The 14,138-nt window shown below is 48.3% G+C and overlaps 1 protein-coding gene across 2 annotated transcripts in view; it reads left to right on the top strand.

Annotated features, from left to right (window-relative positions):
* Positions 1 to 14,138, top strand: part of trh (PAS domain-containing protein trachealess) — a 464,837-nt gene that overhangs the window by 165,470 nt on the left and 285,229 nt on the right. The window lies entirely within an intron of this gene.

The raw sequence follows: 14,138 nt of genomic DNA on the forward strand, positions 1-14,138 counted from the left end.
ATATGGGGATTATGGGTAGCATGTTTAATTTAGTAGAGTGGTTGTTCTCTATATAATTTTGACCTTGCCGTCCTATACATGCTCAACTGTGCCTAAAAATTCATTTCTCCCATCGTTGTTTGACATCGTACTCTTCTTGACCTTCTTCACTATACCGGCCGGGCTACGCATTGCGTTCTGCTTCTGAGGTCGAGTGTTCGATTGCTGTCTGCTGCGGCTGCATTGCGACACGAACCGAGACGCAAAAACGATCGCGTAGCTCTACTTTATTGAAGTATTTCACTCCATATATTAATAATAGGTGACTCTGTGAAACTTGATCGGTGATCCTGCCAATGATTCTTTTCACGGGCGCGCGTGTAGCTCGCGCTGTAATAACGCCAACGGTGAATTATGGACAAACGCACTCTCGAAAATATAGAAAGGGGATATATTTCGATGACGTAAAGCCGGCAAAGTTTAGGTTTGGACTCCTTTTTCAAGACGAGCAAGCTCTCCAGGGTGGGCCAGCAAAGTATAGACAGACACGGTGCCGTGTTTGTCGCTCCGGTTCTTCGTTCACTCTCGATTATTCACTGATTGCACGCACTCTTTGTTGCGCGTGAGTGCTCGAACGCTGTAGAAGCTGCAGCGCGTTCATGATGTTGAGCTTCAGAGAGGAAGTGTTCTCTCCCCTCAATTCAATAGGTATATGGCGTATGCTGAACTATTGTTGGAATTATTAAGGCGCTGGTGTGCTTACTTGTCCTTGAGCAATACGCTTTTAATTAGTAGCATTGTTTGACTCATTCCAGGCACTTTGTTGTCGGTAGGTTTCTGTATCGCATCTTTTCGGTTCTCAATAGAATGGCCATTATGCGGATCTAACTCACACTTTGGAATCTATATGACGGGCCGATTTAGTGAAGTGCTTAATTAAAAGCTGTAAAACTCGTAATCCTTTACAACGCGTCTGGAAGCATATAGCGATTACGTGCCTGCCCGGAAAATTGGCAAGATGTGCGAACCTCCACCCCACGACCGCCAATTATACGCTTACTCTGGGGTCCTTTCATGCACGCCATCCCTGGAATCGACCCAGTTTACTATTGCGCTATCTCTAGCTCCTTACTCGGGAAAAAGTCGACTGAACAAACCCCGCAATAGAAAGCGTCACTTTAATAAACCGGTTATGCACTGCTACCTTGCCGAATAGCTGCTACTCAAGCAGAGCACCCCTCATGTAACGAATCGAACTATATCTGTACTACCCTGTGACCCTCTGCGACCCGGCGACAGACCCTGGTATAAGTAATAAGGCGCGAAAAATAATAATAATAAAATGGATGCGAAGGCACACACACACACATAAACAGGGCGAGCGCAACTATGTCTGAGCAGCTAGCTCAAATAAAAGCCGTGCTACGCCGACTCTGTTCTCTGCACACAGAATTAGACAGTGAAACAACAAATGCTACCTAACTGTCCTCCCTGCAACAACGTGTGCGCCCTCAAACTCGTAATTTCTTTATTTAGGCAAAGCTTTCTATGCTTTCCTTGCTGGGAATTGGCCCAATTGCTTGATCGGCTTCTTGCCGTGGATGAAACGCGGCCGATCCCGGAGAGTAATCCGTGGTCGCGTTCCTTCGCCGGGGTCATGTGACTGCCGTCACACACGCGCTCGCGTAGCGCACGCAACTGAGTTCGACCTGCACAAGCACGACGGTCCATCTCGTCACGCTTTTCATAACCCCAACCATGGAATGACCTTGGGCGTAAAATTGGGCGAGTTAGTTCGAGTTATTTACGACGGCAGCGCGTGCACAAGTGACGACGAAACAGAGCGCGTGTCCTGTGTAACATCATCCCAAAATCAGCACGTTTATAGCAGTTGATGAAATACTTCACTGAAGCTTCACTTTACATTGATTACCAACTGCGTGCGCTGGATCTGCATAATTTTTCATCAGCGCTTGGCTTTTTTTCTCTTTGTCGCCCTGACTTTTGTGCTGCCGTCATAATAAACCAATGCCGGATAACCAGGTATACTTGCAAGATGCTTCACATAACATCGACTCCCACACTGCGTGGGATCTGCACAGTATCTAGATAAGCACAAACGCGTGCAAACGCAAAATAGGTATCGCAAGAATTACGAACTGGGACAGGTGGAGACAAGCCCAAGCATCTACTGCAAACCCTATTACAAACCTAGAGGAATGGGTTAAGGGTGAAGTGCAAGCTTTGAAAGCCTTTACGAAAGAGATCAGCACGACAGAAGATTGCCCCGCGGTCGATCCGCACCTTCTACATTTATGGGAAGCAAGACACTCATTGACAAAGAGATGGCGAAGACAATGGCTTAACCGCAAACGCAAGAAAAAAATAGAGGAGATAAACAAAAAGGCAGAATCCTACGCCATATCCTTGGCCAGACAGAACTGGAATACGCTCTGGGATGGTATTCAGGGGAAGCTAGGTGTGTCAAAGACTTGGAAGCTCCTGCGTGTCCTAATCGACTCCAGCAGCAGGAAGTCGGCCACTAAAGACAGGCTCACGAAGATTGTACACACCATCCCGGGTAAGGACACAGAGTTGATGGAAAAGCTCAAGACCAGGTATCTGTGCACGGCCCAAGTCGTGGAACAACCGGAGTATTCTGGGCTGCCGAATGCCAAGCTGGACATCCCACTCACGAAAGAAGAAATCAAAGCAGAAATCGCGGCCATGAGAAAAAATGCAGCTCCAGGTCCAGATTAAATAACAAAAAAGCTCTTATTTAACCTCAGCGATGACACCATCACCTCGCTGGTGGAATGCTTCAACGAGCAGCATTGGGCTACAGGAACGCTACCAATATCCTTGAAGACGGCCGAGGTTCGGTTCATTCCGAAGCCGAACAAACCCCTTAAACTGGATAATCTAAGACCGATATCGCTGACCTCGTGTTTGGGCAAGCTCATAAAGAGGGTCATCAACACGAGACTCAGTAGATACTTAGAAGAGAACAATCTCCTACCTAACACTCAATTCGGCTTTCGCCCTCACCTATCGACGCAGGACGCCCTCTTGTACAAGGACCTCCTTGAGACACCTCCCAAGTCACAGACAAGGGCCATCCTGGCACTCGATTTGAAAGGAGCGTTTGGTGACATTCTGCATAAAAAATATTCTGTAAAGCCTCGCCGACACCAACTGTGGCGCCAGAACCTACAAATATATCAAAAGCTTCTTATCAGCAAGGCAAGCCACTATAAACTTCGGTGGAATCAAATCAGATCACATCACTCTAGGCCCGAGAGGAACTCCGCAAGGGGCGGTACTGTCACCCCTCTTGTTCAATTTGGCTGTGAAAGATCTCCCAGGCCTTCTCTCCGAAATCCTGCGTATCAAACACACATTGTATGCGGATGATATCACTGCCTGGTGCAACTCGGGGAGTGACGCCGAAATCGAGGAGCGTCTTCAATCAGCAGCGGACACGGTGGACCAGTACGCCAGGGAGAGAGGCCTCCAATGTGCGCCGGAAAAGCCCGAGTTGCTCATCCTGAAGAACCCGAGGACACCTCTGGCGCAGAACATCACGGTGTATATAGACAACCACTCAGTACCGAAACCCACGGAGATCAAGATCCTAGGGCTGTATATCCCTCAGGGGCGACAGAACACCACCACTATGAAGCTTACAACATCCACCGAGCAAATCCTCCGGATGATACATCGTATCAGAGATAAGCACCATGGCATGAAGGAAAGGGACGCCATCCGCTTAGTGCAGGCTTTCGTGATCTCTCGGATAATGTACGGGACGGCATTCCTTAACCTCTCCAAGTCGGAAATTGAAAAGTTGGAGACACTGAACAGGAAGGCCTACAAGACGGCACTGGGGCTACCAAACTCCACGCCAACGGCAAAGCTCATGGCTCTAGGAGTACATAATACCCTCAAAGAGATGTGGGAAGCACAATGCCTCTCACAACTCAATAGGCTCGCACTCACAAAACCAGGTAGAGATCTGCTCGAAAAGATCCATATTAATCTGCCCTATACGATAGACGAAAGGGAAGAGGTACCACGTGATGTGAGGAGACGCATCAGCGTGTACCCCATTCCGCGGGACATGCATCCTGCATATAACATCGAAAGGAGAAAAGCAAGAGGGAAAGCCCTGCAGAAGAAATGGGACGAGCAACCTAACATCCTTTACGTGGACGCCGCAGGGCCAAAGAATGGAGTGATGACTATTGTGGTCTCAACGCCTTCAGGATCGATGGTGAACTGCGCCTCGATGAAAACATCCAACCCCACTCACGCAGAGGAAGCAGCTATTGCATTAGCTATAGCATCTAACCCTAACGCCGATGGGCTCACTGACTCCCAGAAAGCCTGTCGCAACTTCAATAATGGATTAATTCACAGGTCAGGGTTGTCATTGCTGATTAAGCATCCACCCAGCCAAGCCTCAGTCATCTGGTTTCCCGGTCACCTGGAACTACCAGGAGGAAACGAAGCCGCTCACAGGCATGCCCGAGCTCTTCTATACCGGGCGTCTCCGCCTGATGACCTTGAAGGGTGCTGCGACCCAACTGCTTTAGCAGTGTATGCTGAAAATCTCGCACCATACAGAACAGCCAGGAAGAGTACCCGACACCACATGAATGCCTCAATAAGTTAGAAGAGAACACTCTTAGGAGACTACAAACTAATACATACCCACCGCCAGCTAAGTTACACCAATGGTACCCTACACTATACTCCCCGCAATGCCCACACTGTGGAGGGATAGCTAACCTCTACCACATGGTGTGGGCTTGCCAATTTAATCCCATAGTTGACCCCATTCCAAATCCCTCAGAAGAGCAGTGGGAGGCTATTCTGCTCAGCGATGATCCTGACCGTCAGCACTGGCTGGTGGGGAGGGCCAGCGCAGCAGCAATAACCAATGGACTACCGGACTAGGCGGCCCACCCACGAGTTCTACGAACATTCTGCAAATAAAGATGTTTTCAATCAAATCAAGCATGAGCTTCTTTGGGGCGATCCAACTGCAATGAACGGGTGGTTGGGTGGTTTCTGGCCGCGAACGCTAAGAAACGGCACATAGCAAGAATTTGTCTTGTATATTCATCTGTACTGCCACTACATCTGTGGCGGTAACCGGCTCTGCCATCTACGAATTCGCAAACAACAAACGGTACCTAAATGTCCTCTACTGCTACAGACATACGCCTTCAAGCGCATAATTGCTTTGTTTAAGCGTATCCTTTGTCGCCTTCCTACTCAGTGTTTGGCGTGCACCGATCCTTGGGACAGTGTAATTCGCAGTCGCATGCGTCACGTGGTGGAGTTACTGCGTACCACGCCATTCTTTTCCACGATATTGTCGCGTTGTAGTGGCGGAGAAAGAAGGAGACATTTGCGCAACTTCGAGTGACGTAAGCTGACTCTTTATTGGGCGAACTTGCGCCAGAAAAGCAAGCAACGCTCGTGCACAACGAGGGCGACGAGCGCAGTCGCCGATCGTCGAAATCTGATTTCCGGGCGAAGTGTGCCGGATCTTTGCGTGAGTCACCGTCAGCGCAATCGGTGGTGCTCGCGCACAAGTTGCACACTACTGGTCTCGCCGCGCATGCATTCCGATTGCAGACGATACCTTCGCTGTATAGAATGGGCGACGACACTAGAGAGACCACCGATGCGTGAAGACGCCTGTTGCGCCGAGTGACAACTCGTAAACGCTCATTCACGCTAGACCGACACTTACGACACCGATTTCGGTCGGCCGACTGTCGGCGACAGTGTCTTCTACCTTCATGTCGCCGCCTCTGTCACACTGTACCGACGCCGACAGTCTGCCGGCGGTCGGCGTTGGCACAGTGTGACAGAGGCGCCGACATGAAGGTAGAAGACACTGTCGCCGACAGTCGGTAGACCGAAATCGGTGTCGCGTCGGCCTAGGGTGAATGAGCGTTTACGAGTTGTTAGTCGGTGACAAACGGTCGCCTGAGAAACACACGTTAATACGCCGCGCGCTTGTCATTGCTCTCCCCAATTAGGTGGTCTATACCGGATATTTTATTTTTTTATTTTTTACCATAAAGAGTTTTTTTAAGATTCACCTGTGGCAGGTAGCAAAATTCTAGTCATTAAGCTGGATAACTCAGAGGCAGACATTACTTGCGCGAGAAATCAAAATGGATAATTGAATAGTTGAAAGAAATGCAGTAATTAACTTATTTTATTATTATTAGCCGGAAAGTAGCAAGGCTTATCCATTTGGAACTAATTTTATATATGACACCAGTTTTGAGATATTCATTCCCAAATTGCGCGATGCAGTACATGGGCGTTCCAGTTACTTTTGTGCTTAAATACTTAAAGCGGTGGTTCCTAGAAACGTACGCTCTTAAAACAGTTGCACCTTTTGGCGTGTATAATTTGTCCCACAACGATAATCGTCATAACGATAACGCGCAAGCCATTCGTGACTAGGAAGTACCGTGCTCGCCGCTTTAAAGAAAGGAAATGCGGGCAAGACAGATGACAATTATTGTTGTGGGACAAGATAAGCTTCAAAAGGTGTAAATTTTTAAAGAGTGTAAGCGGAGCAATACACTCTTAAAACAGTTGCACCCTTCGGAGTGTATATCGGTCCCACAACAATGATCGTCATCTGCCTTGCCTGCGTTTCCTTTCTTTAACGCTGCGAGCCCGGTACTTCCCAGTCACGAACGGCTTGCGCGTTATCAGTGTGACACAGCATTGTCGACAGGAACGTAGCGAGCGCCGAGTTTCCGAGAAAAGAAAAGCAAGCAAGGCAGATGACGGTTATCGTTGTTCTGGGACAAAGTGTACACCCCAAATGGGGCAACCGATAGCGTAAGTTCCACAGCGCATATCTCGAAAGCCGCGCGATCCTTCGTTCCAAGTGCTCTACAAGCTCACCGATATCGATTCGCAAATTGCAATATGTCCCGTAGAATAATTAATTAATATGCAATTCTATTTATCGTGCCAGTAACGTCCGCCGCTTCCAGTAATCCAGCTCATGGACTGTATACAGTTACGCTATCTGCCACACGAAATGTAAAAAAAAAAAATGTTATATCATCTAAAAAAGTACCCCGTATAATATTCCGCTCAATAGAATTGTAGTGGATTTCAAAGAAGCTAACGTTGTCTTTAACAGCCGTAGTTACCGAAGGTTCCTGCCGAAATTTTCTAAACGCGATCTTGTACGAACATCTATTTTTTGGTCCAGACAAGTTAAAGAGCTCCACGCTCTCCAGCCCCCTCACATTCTAAACAAACCTCGATTTAACTGTCTTAGATGGGACCTGAGAAAGACCTAATCAAGTCGAGGACATTCTTAAATCGACAACAACAACAAAAGAAAAACATTCGATCACTGTTGCGAATCACAATATATTTAACTAAAAGAAAGAAAGGAAAAAAGGTGTAGTTCTCGTCATGCGCGCACTTATCGTAGACAGTGAGCCCGCTGAGCGCGTCTCGTGTTTCTCACGGGAGCGACAAACCTTCTTAACAAGTCAACGGCGTAAGACACCTGAACTGAAACCAGGCATATATCTTTTTTCTTCGATGATTCTAACGTATTCTGTGAATATGTGCCTGAATATCGAAAACACTTCGGTAAATTGCTAATTTCGTAAAACCAGGTTCCGTTAAGTCGAAGTTCGAGTGCACGTAGCCAAATGACGCAGTTGAGCAATGTATATTCGTTGGCGGCGCATGCTCGACGTAGCGGAAAACAATGCATTCCAGCGCGTTTACCGTCGCACGCGTCTGCGCTACGAGGTAATCCCCGCAAGGCTCATTCGACGAGCACGATATCACCGCGCGCCGATGCAATCGATCGTGATAGATTGTAGCGCATCTAACGGTCCGTCGAGGCACGCAGTGTCTGCGTGCCGCCAGGCGGTAGCTCCATTTCGGAGTGCGGAGAATCAAGAAAAAGACAAAGAAAATGGCGGAGACAGGAGGAAATAAGCGTTTTGAGCGGCGGCGCCGACCTTGGTGCTCTATACGCTCGTCTCCTTCCTTGACCCTGGCAGTGGCGCGCTCGCAGCACTGCCAGACTCGGCGAAGGCCGGGGACGTCGTCGTGCGGTGACTGTCGTTGCGCAACGCGACGAGATTTCATCACGGACGCCGCGCGCGCGGCCCTATCGCGGCCTTGCTGCGGCTTCTCCTATAACCGACCAACTGCTCAAGTGCGTGTGTGCCTGTATGTGCGTATGCGTGTTTGTGCGTGCGTGTGTGTATGTACGTGATTCACGCACGAGTCTGCGCGTGCGCATGCGTGTATACGTTCGCGTCTTCGAGGCGCATGACGAAATATGTAGCGCAGTGCCTGTACGTGTGAGACACTGGATTCCACCACTTACATTCGCATATAGCGCGGATGCAAGATAAAACGCGCGCGAGACAACGAAAGTGGCAATCGTGACAGAAAAGGTATCGTTGGCTGGACTCGGTGGTGCCCGCTGGTTGTGACCGGCAACCCTCCGCGCTTGTAGCGTGGTATACGCGCGAACGCGACCGAAAACCGTGTCTTTATTTGACGACGTCAAGGTATCATTTTTTTTTTTTTTTTGCCGTTGTTGCGGTATTTTACGGCGCTTGAATGAAATGTTATATTCGGTAGTAAAACATTTGACTTGGGCGAGTTCGTTCATACTTGGCTAAAAATGCAGAGCGACTGAGACAAGCTCAACAAGACCCGCCGTGGTTGCTCACTGCATATGGTGTTGGGCTTCTCAGCACGAACGAGGTCGCGGGATGGAATCCCAGCCACGGCGGCCGCATTTCGATGGGGGCGAAAACACCCGTGTACTTAGATTTAGGTGCACGTTAAAGAACCCCAGGTGGTCGAAATTTCCGGAGTCCTCCACTACGGCGTGCCTCATAATCACAAAGTGGTTTTGGCACGTAAAACCCCATAATTTAATTTAATCAAGCACAACAAGAAACACAAAGCTACATCATAAAAGCGCTGAACTGATCCTATATATAAATCAGCGCTTATGATATAACTTTGTGTTTCTTATTGTACTTGTCTCAGTCGCGCTGCGTTTTTTAGCCAATTATATTTGGCATATCATTTGCAACAATCATTTTTATCCTGCTTAGGGAAACACTTCCACATTCGTAGCAAACGTGAAATTGCTTTTCCCTCTCGAATTAGAACTATACAAGTGTTCCCTATCGCCATTACATGGAACACTATGCTCTCATTTGGCTGGGCTATCTTAAAAGAAATGGGGAAAGAAAGAACAAGCGGGACACACTGAGTACTTCAATAAGGAATTCTGTGAGGAGAGAGAAAGAAATGTCTGTATTCGTTTATATCTGTAACAGCACTGCAGAAAGAGAAAATATAAAACAACAAATGTTGGGAGGATCAGGCAGAAAGAATAAACCTGTTTGGAGGCGCTCGGAATGTACACGGGCAGACGCGCTACAAAAGGCTCGCCAGGTTCTGGTCATATTGAAGTGATTCAAAACTGAAAGCACCTTCCTCACGCTCTCACGTCCTCTGCATGCACCACATCCCAGGAAAGTCAAGGAACAAGTTCTCAGTCAGATTGGACCGGCGGGGATTTTCACGGCGCACCGTCGTCATGGGTCCCGCGCGTCTTACGTAACGTTATAGAAAGGTGAAGAAAAAGAGAACGCGATAGTGTAGCGCTCGATGCACGTGCAATTGGGATCGCTTTTACACGGCATCTCAAACGACCGTGCAGACGAACACACTTGCGCGAAACCGCATGCCACGTGGTCGCGGCGTCGGGAGAAACGAGCAACCGCAACCCTGACAACGACTATGACGACGCGTAGCGGACCACGCGCGAACTAACGGCATGCATCCTACACCTCCTCCCCTCCCCTAGAACCTCCACTTGCCTTACTGCCGTCCATCCGTGGGTGCAATACCGCGGCATACCCAGCCCCCTTCGCACTCGTCGTCGGCTTGCGAAGCCCAATACTTGCTTGCGAATCACGTCCGCAGTAGTCGATGCATTAGCGCGATGATTCCGAAGTGGCGCGCCGCGCGATTGCTTTGTCGGTCTCCCACACTCCCCCGTTTATTTCCTGGCAGCGAGGAGACTGCGCAGCAGCGATGCGCCGCTCGAATTATATCATTGCTGTAGCTTCTTCCTCTTCCACCGTGTATGTAGTGCGATGTTCTCCTTTTGGGCATTTCGTTTATTATTTCCTTTTACAGTCGCCCCTTTCGCGCTGAGTATTTTATTTCGCCCGATTCCCAGCGGCACTCCAAGCGATGCCTTTTCGAACGGCGTGGCGGCGGCGTACGTTTTTCTCTCCCGATCTGGCGCGGTGTTTTCCTCGCATCGCGGTCTACGTAGTGTACGCCGTCACGACCGAGCGGCGCGCGTGTGCTCTCGATATAATCCTATGGCGCGCCGCGTAGATTTCCCTCCCTCAGCCACCGTTACTCGTTCGCCCAGAGCTTGAGCGAAGCCCGCCACGAGCAAGCTCGCGTTCGAGTAGTGCGGTGCATCCTCTCCCTCACTGACGCGCTCGCAAGCGTTTATTATTCAAACGCGCGGCGGGTCACGTGCGCACACCGCTTCTCGCGCGAATGCCGGCGCGGGTCTTGATTTGCATGATGGCTCCTACACGTGTCCACCCCACCTCCGATCCTTGTTTCGCTATCTCATTGCGTTCCCCACTCTGCAGGCAGCGTTAGCGGAGGCTACTACGTATGTACGCGTATTTCTCTTGCTTGCTGGTTCATTTAGACCTAGCTGTCCTTTAAAGGGAGTATACTTTTCATATCCCAAAAAACACTTTCAGTGCAGGACGCTGCCCGCTTATTGTTCTAATAGTTCCGTGCACCACAGTGCCAACTCAATCTTCCGCGGAACCACTGGCATCATTTCACTCTTAGAAAAGCACATCGTTATGTAAACACAAAATATTTCGAAGGTCCGTAACGTGCCGGTTCAAAGCCTATGATGTAGGCTTCGCGGTTCGGAGAAAATCACAAGTCTCCTCGTATACGCACTTGTGTCACTTAATGGGCTGACCCGATGTTCGTTTCTTTTTTTTTTTCGCGGTATAAGGTGCAAACTTGAGCGTGTAAGGGTAAGTTACATTAGTTTTGCAAATTTTTATGCTGTTAAGAGCGCGAGAGATACACACTCGACGGCAGAATATCTGGATCCTCCATAGCACCCTTGCCGTTCGTTCTGCTCGCTGTTATGTTGAATTTCGAATGCGTTTTGACAAGGCTGATCCTATAGCCAGAAATGAGTGGAGTCTCGCTCTGATATTTGCGCTTCGCGTGTGTAGTGATATTCGATACGTGGAGTCTTGTGCGTCAGGTATCTTACTAGGGAGGCGACCAAAAGTAACTACTGCATCTCGCGTCATCGCTGAGCAGGACATTCACGTACAAAGTTCGCTTTACTGCAAGGAAGGGTTTCAGTAACAGAGCAGGTCAGAATGCGTGTGCAAATGACTTGGGGATGTAAGTGGAAGGGAGGCGGGGTCGGCCAAGTCTGCCTCGCTGTTGAAGCCTTACATGCGAAGCTCAATAAATAGCTATTTGAGTGTATCTTTAACGTAAGTCTGACTGGGTCCGGACCTCTTGGCGACCTCACCATCTGGATGTTAGTAGCACACATCGAACAATCGTTAAAGGGACAGACAACTGCTCAGACCGTGAATCGGCATAGCCCCGCTGGTGGAAAGATTGACTATCGATCGTATTGGCTAAAAAAGAGCTATGTTTTTTTTTTCATTTAAGCGTGGATTTATATTTTTAATTCCTCACTAAAGGTCACGAAAAATGACCTTTTGTGCCCCGCGCGGCAACAAGATGAAGATGCATAAGTGACCTATCACGTGACCTTCCGCTAGTGTACTCTGTTCCTATAGTCTTTCTATAAGTATTGAAATGCAGTACACTTTTTTCTAAAAAGTTTTTTCTAACTTAAATACGTTTTTCTAACTGTGCAGATAAGCCTTCATTTGTAGTGAATAGAAAAGTGACGCTGCCATCGCCTTCGTTTTTGACGAGTTGGCTTGATTCGTCGATCGACAGAACAACGACGCCGGGAGCCAGCCAGCCAGCCATGACGTAGGCGTGTTGCAAATCTAAGAAAGGTCTGTACAATAACGCAAACCTATTGTACCAGCATTTTTATTTTTAAGAGTGGTTGAGAGGGTGAAAATATAGGTATTTGACCACAGTTGAATTCACTCAGGCTGTGAAAGCAGAACAATTGGCGGCTTTCACAATTTGCGAGGTACGCTATCGGGATCGCTCTCACCTCTCAGCGTTGAGGGAGGAGTGATTCTTTCTCTTTTGGAGGCGGCTCAGATCGAAAAATTCGGTTTACAAGATATCCACGCTCTTTTAGCAGTAACAACTGGAGGTGTAAGCACTACCGAGGGTGAGCTTTTCGTTGCGCCATAAAACACTGGGTCCATAAAGATCGGTTGTCAGTCCCTTTAATACACCTAACACAGCACTAAGAATTCCCGGTGGGTACAAAGGCACGGGCTGCACTGATGCGTGAACTGCGGTGCTTCAAGCGAAAGACTAACGTCGTCTGATGTCATCCATATGTTGCATACGCGCACCAAAGGGAGTTGACAACGTGTCCGATGAAACCCAGCAAATATTTGATGTTGTCTCATTGGTGATGCATAAATGTGGCGTTTACGTGCGCTGCCCTGGAGAATACCTATGCTCGTTCGTCGTGGGGACAGAAGTGCACTTTCTGCCGCCGACGGACAGTGTATAGCTGTATAGCTGGAAGCCCGTGTACCTGAGTATTCCACAAATGGAGAAGAACAATTCTAACTTGGCGCAAATAATTCCCAAGCATTGGCGAATCAAAAATGCCGCTGAGCTTCGGTCGTCTGGCGCCAACCGGTGTGTTCGGCATGACGTCGTCGATGGTGAACGCGGGGACACTATTTCCTTTCCTCTCGTGCTGGATATCCACACTCAAAAGCAGCGACTCAAAGCAAGCGCTATCTGGTTGGGCGTGAGGCTGTACCACGGTGCAGGAGTATTAATTACACCGTGGGCTGTACTTCACGATGGGACGCTAGAGCTTCAGCTGTACACCACGTTTGCGTATACGAACCGTTCGCCAGTATAGTTATCCACTCCTTTGTTTATACCTACTCCGTTTATCCGGACGACAATATTTACCGTATGTGACCAAGCGCTTCTATAGAGAAAAATATTTGAGCTGTATTAATAGTACAATAGGTGGAGTCCAAATCCATGCCCCAGCGATGGGGCATGGATGGGGCACGTACTCCACGTACGTATGGACACGAAGAACCATTGCAAATAGCAGCGATTGTGCGTGCTTGCACAGTCTTATCACCTTCTGCATTAAAAAAGTATAAATTACTTTCTAATTTAGGCCAATTTAGATCCAGATGAAGCTTAATAAACGAAGCCACAAGAACGTCTGAAACCCCAAACTCGAAGATAAGACAAATCCATGTACTACCTATAATTACCATGGTGGCTGAGCGATCGCAACGCCAGAGACCTGTAGTAATTGCAGGAAATTCTATGATCGACGGGAGATGCAAGCGGGGTGGTTGAGCCCAAACTTCCTAGGTTCAACCAGTATGGCAATGATGGGTAGTACTTGTACTTGCCTAAACGTCATCCTTCTGGCTTCAAACCGGCTTCGTGAATTTGTAAACTTGACATTTTCGACAAGGTATTCTGTAATAAATAACCAATTAAACATTATTAAAATTGTCGGACAACTGGATTCGAACACGGGACCTTTATGGCACACAAGCCTGATATTTAAATCATTACGCCAGGGAGGAATGCACCGACAAGCGGCATAGAACGCCCTTAAGAATTTCTGGCGACCAAGCCAGCGCGTTAAGCTGCTTGGCGCGTTTCAATTTTTCCACCTCGACAGTCTGAACCACTGTAATTAGCAGTGATTGTGCTTGTTAGTAGTCTTTTGCACTTAGAAAAGTATAGATTGCTCTGAAATTTAGGACATGGAAGGCAGATAAAGAGCAATAAACAAAGTCACAAGAACATCTGAATCCACAAGCACGAAGATCAGCAAATCCATGACCGCGTCATTCTCATGGCGGCTGAACGATTGCAACGCC

Source organism: Dermacentor andersoni, chromosome 7 (genome assembly GCF_023375885.2).
Source record: "Dermacentor andersoni chromosome 7, qqDerAnde1_hic_scaffold, whole genome shotgun sequence".
Classification (NCBI taxonomy): domain Eukaryota; kingdom Metazoa; phylum Arthropoda; class Arachnida; order Ixodida; family Ixodidae; genus Dermacentor; species Dermacentor andersoni.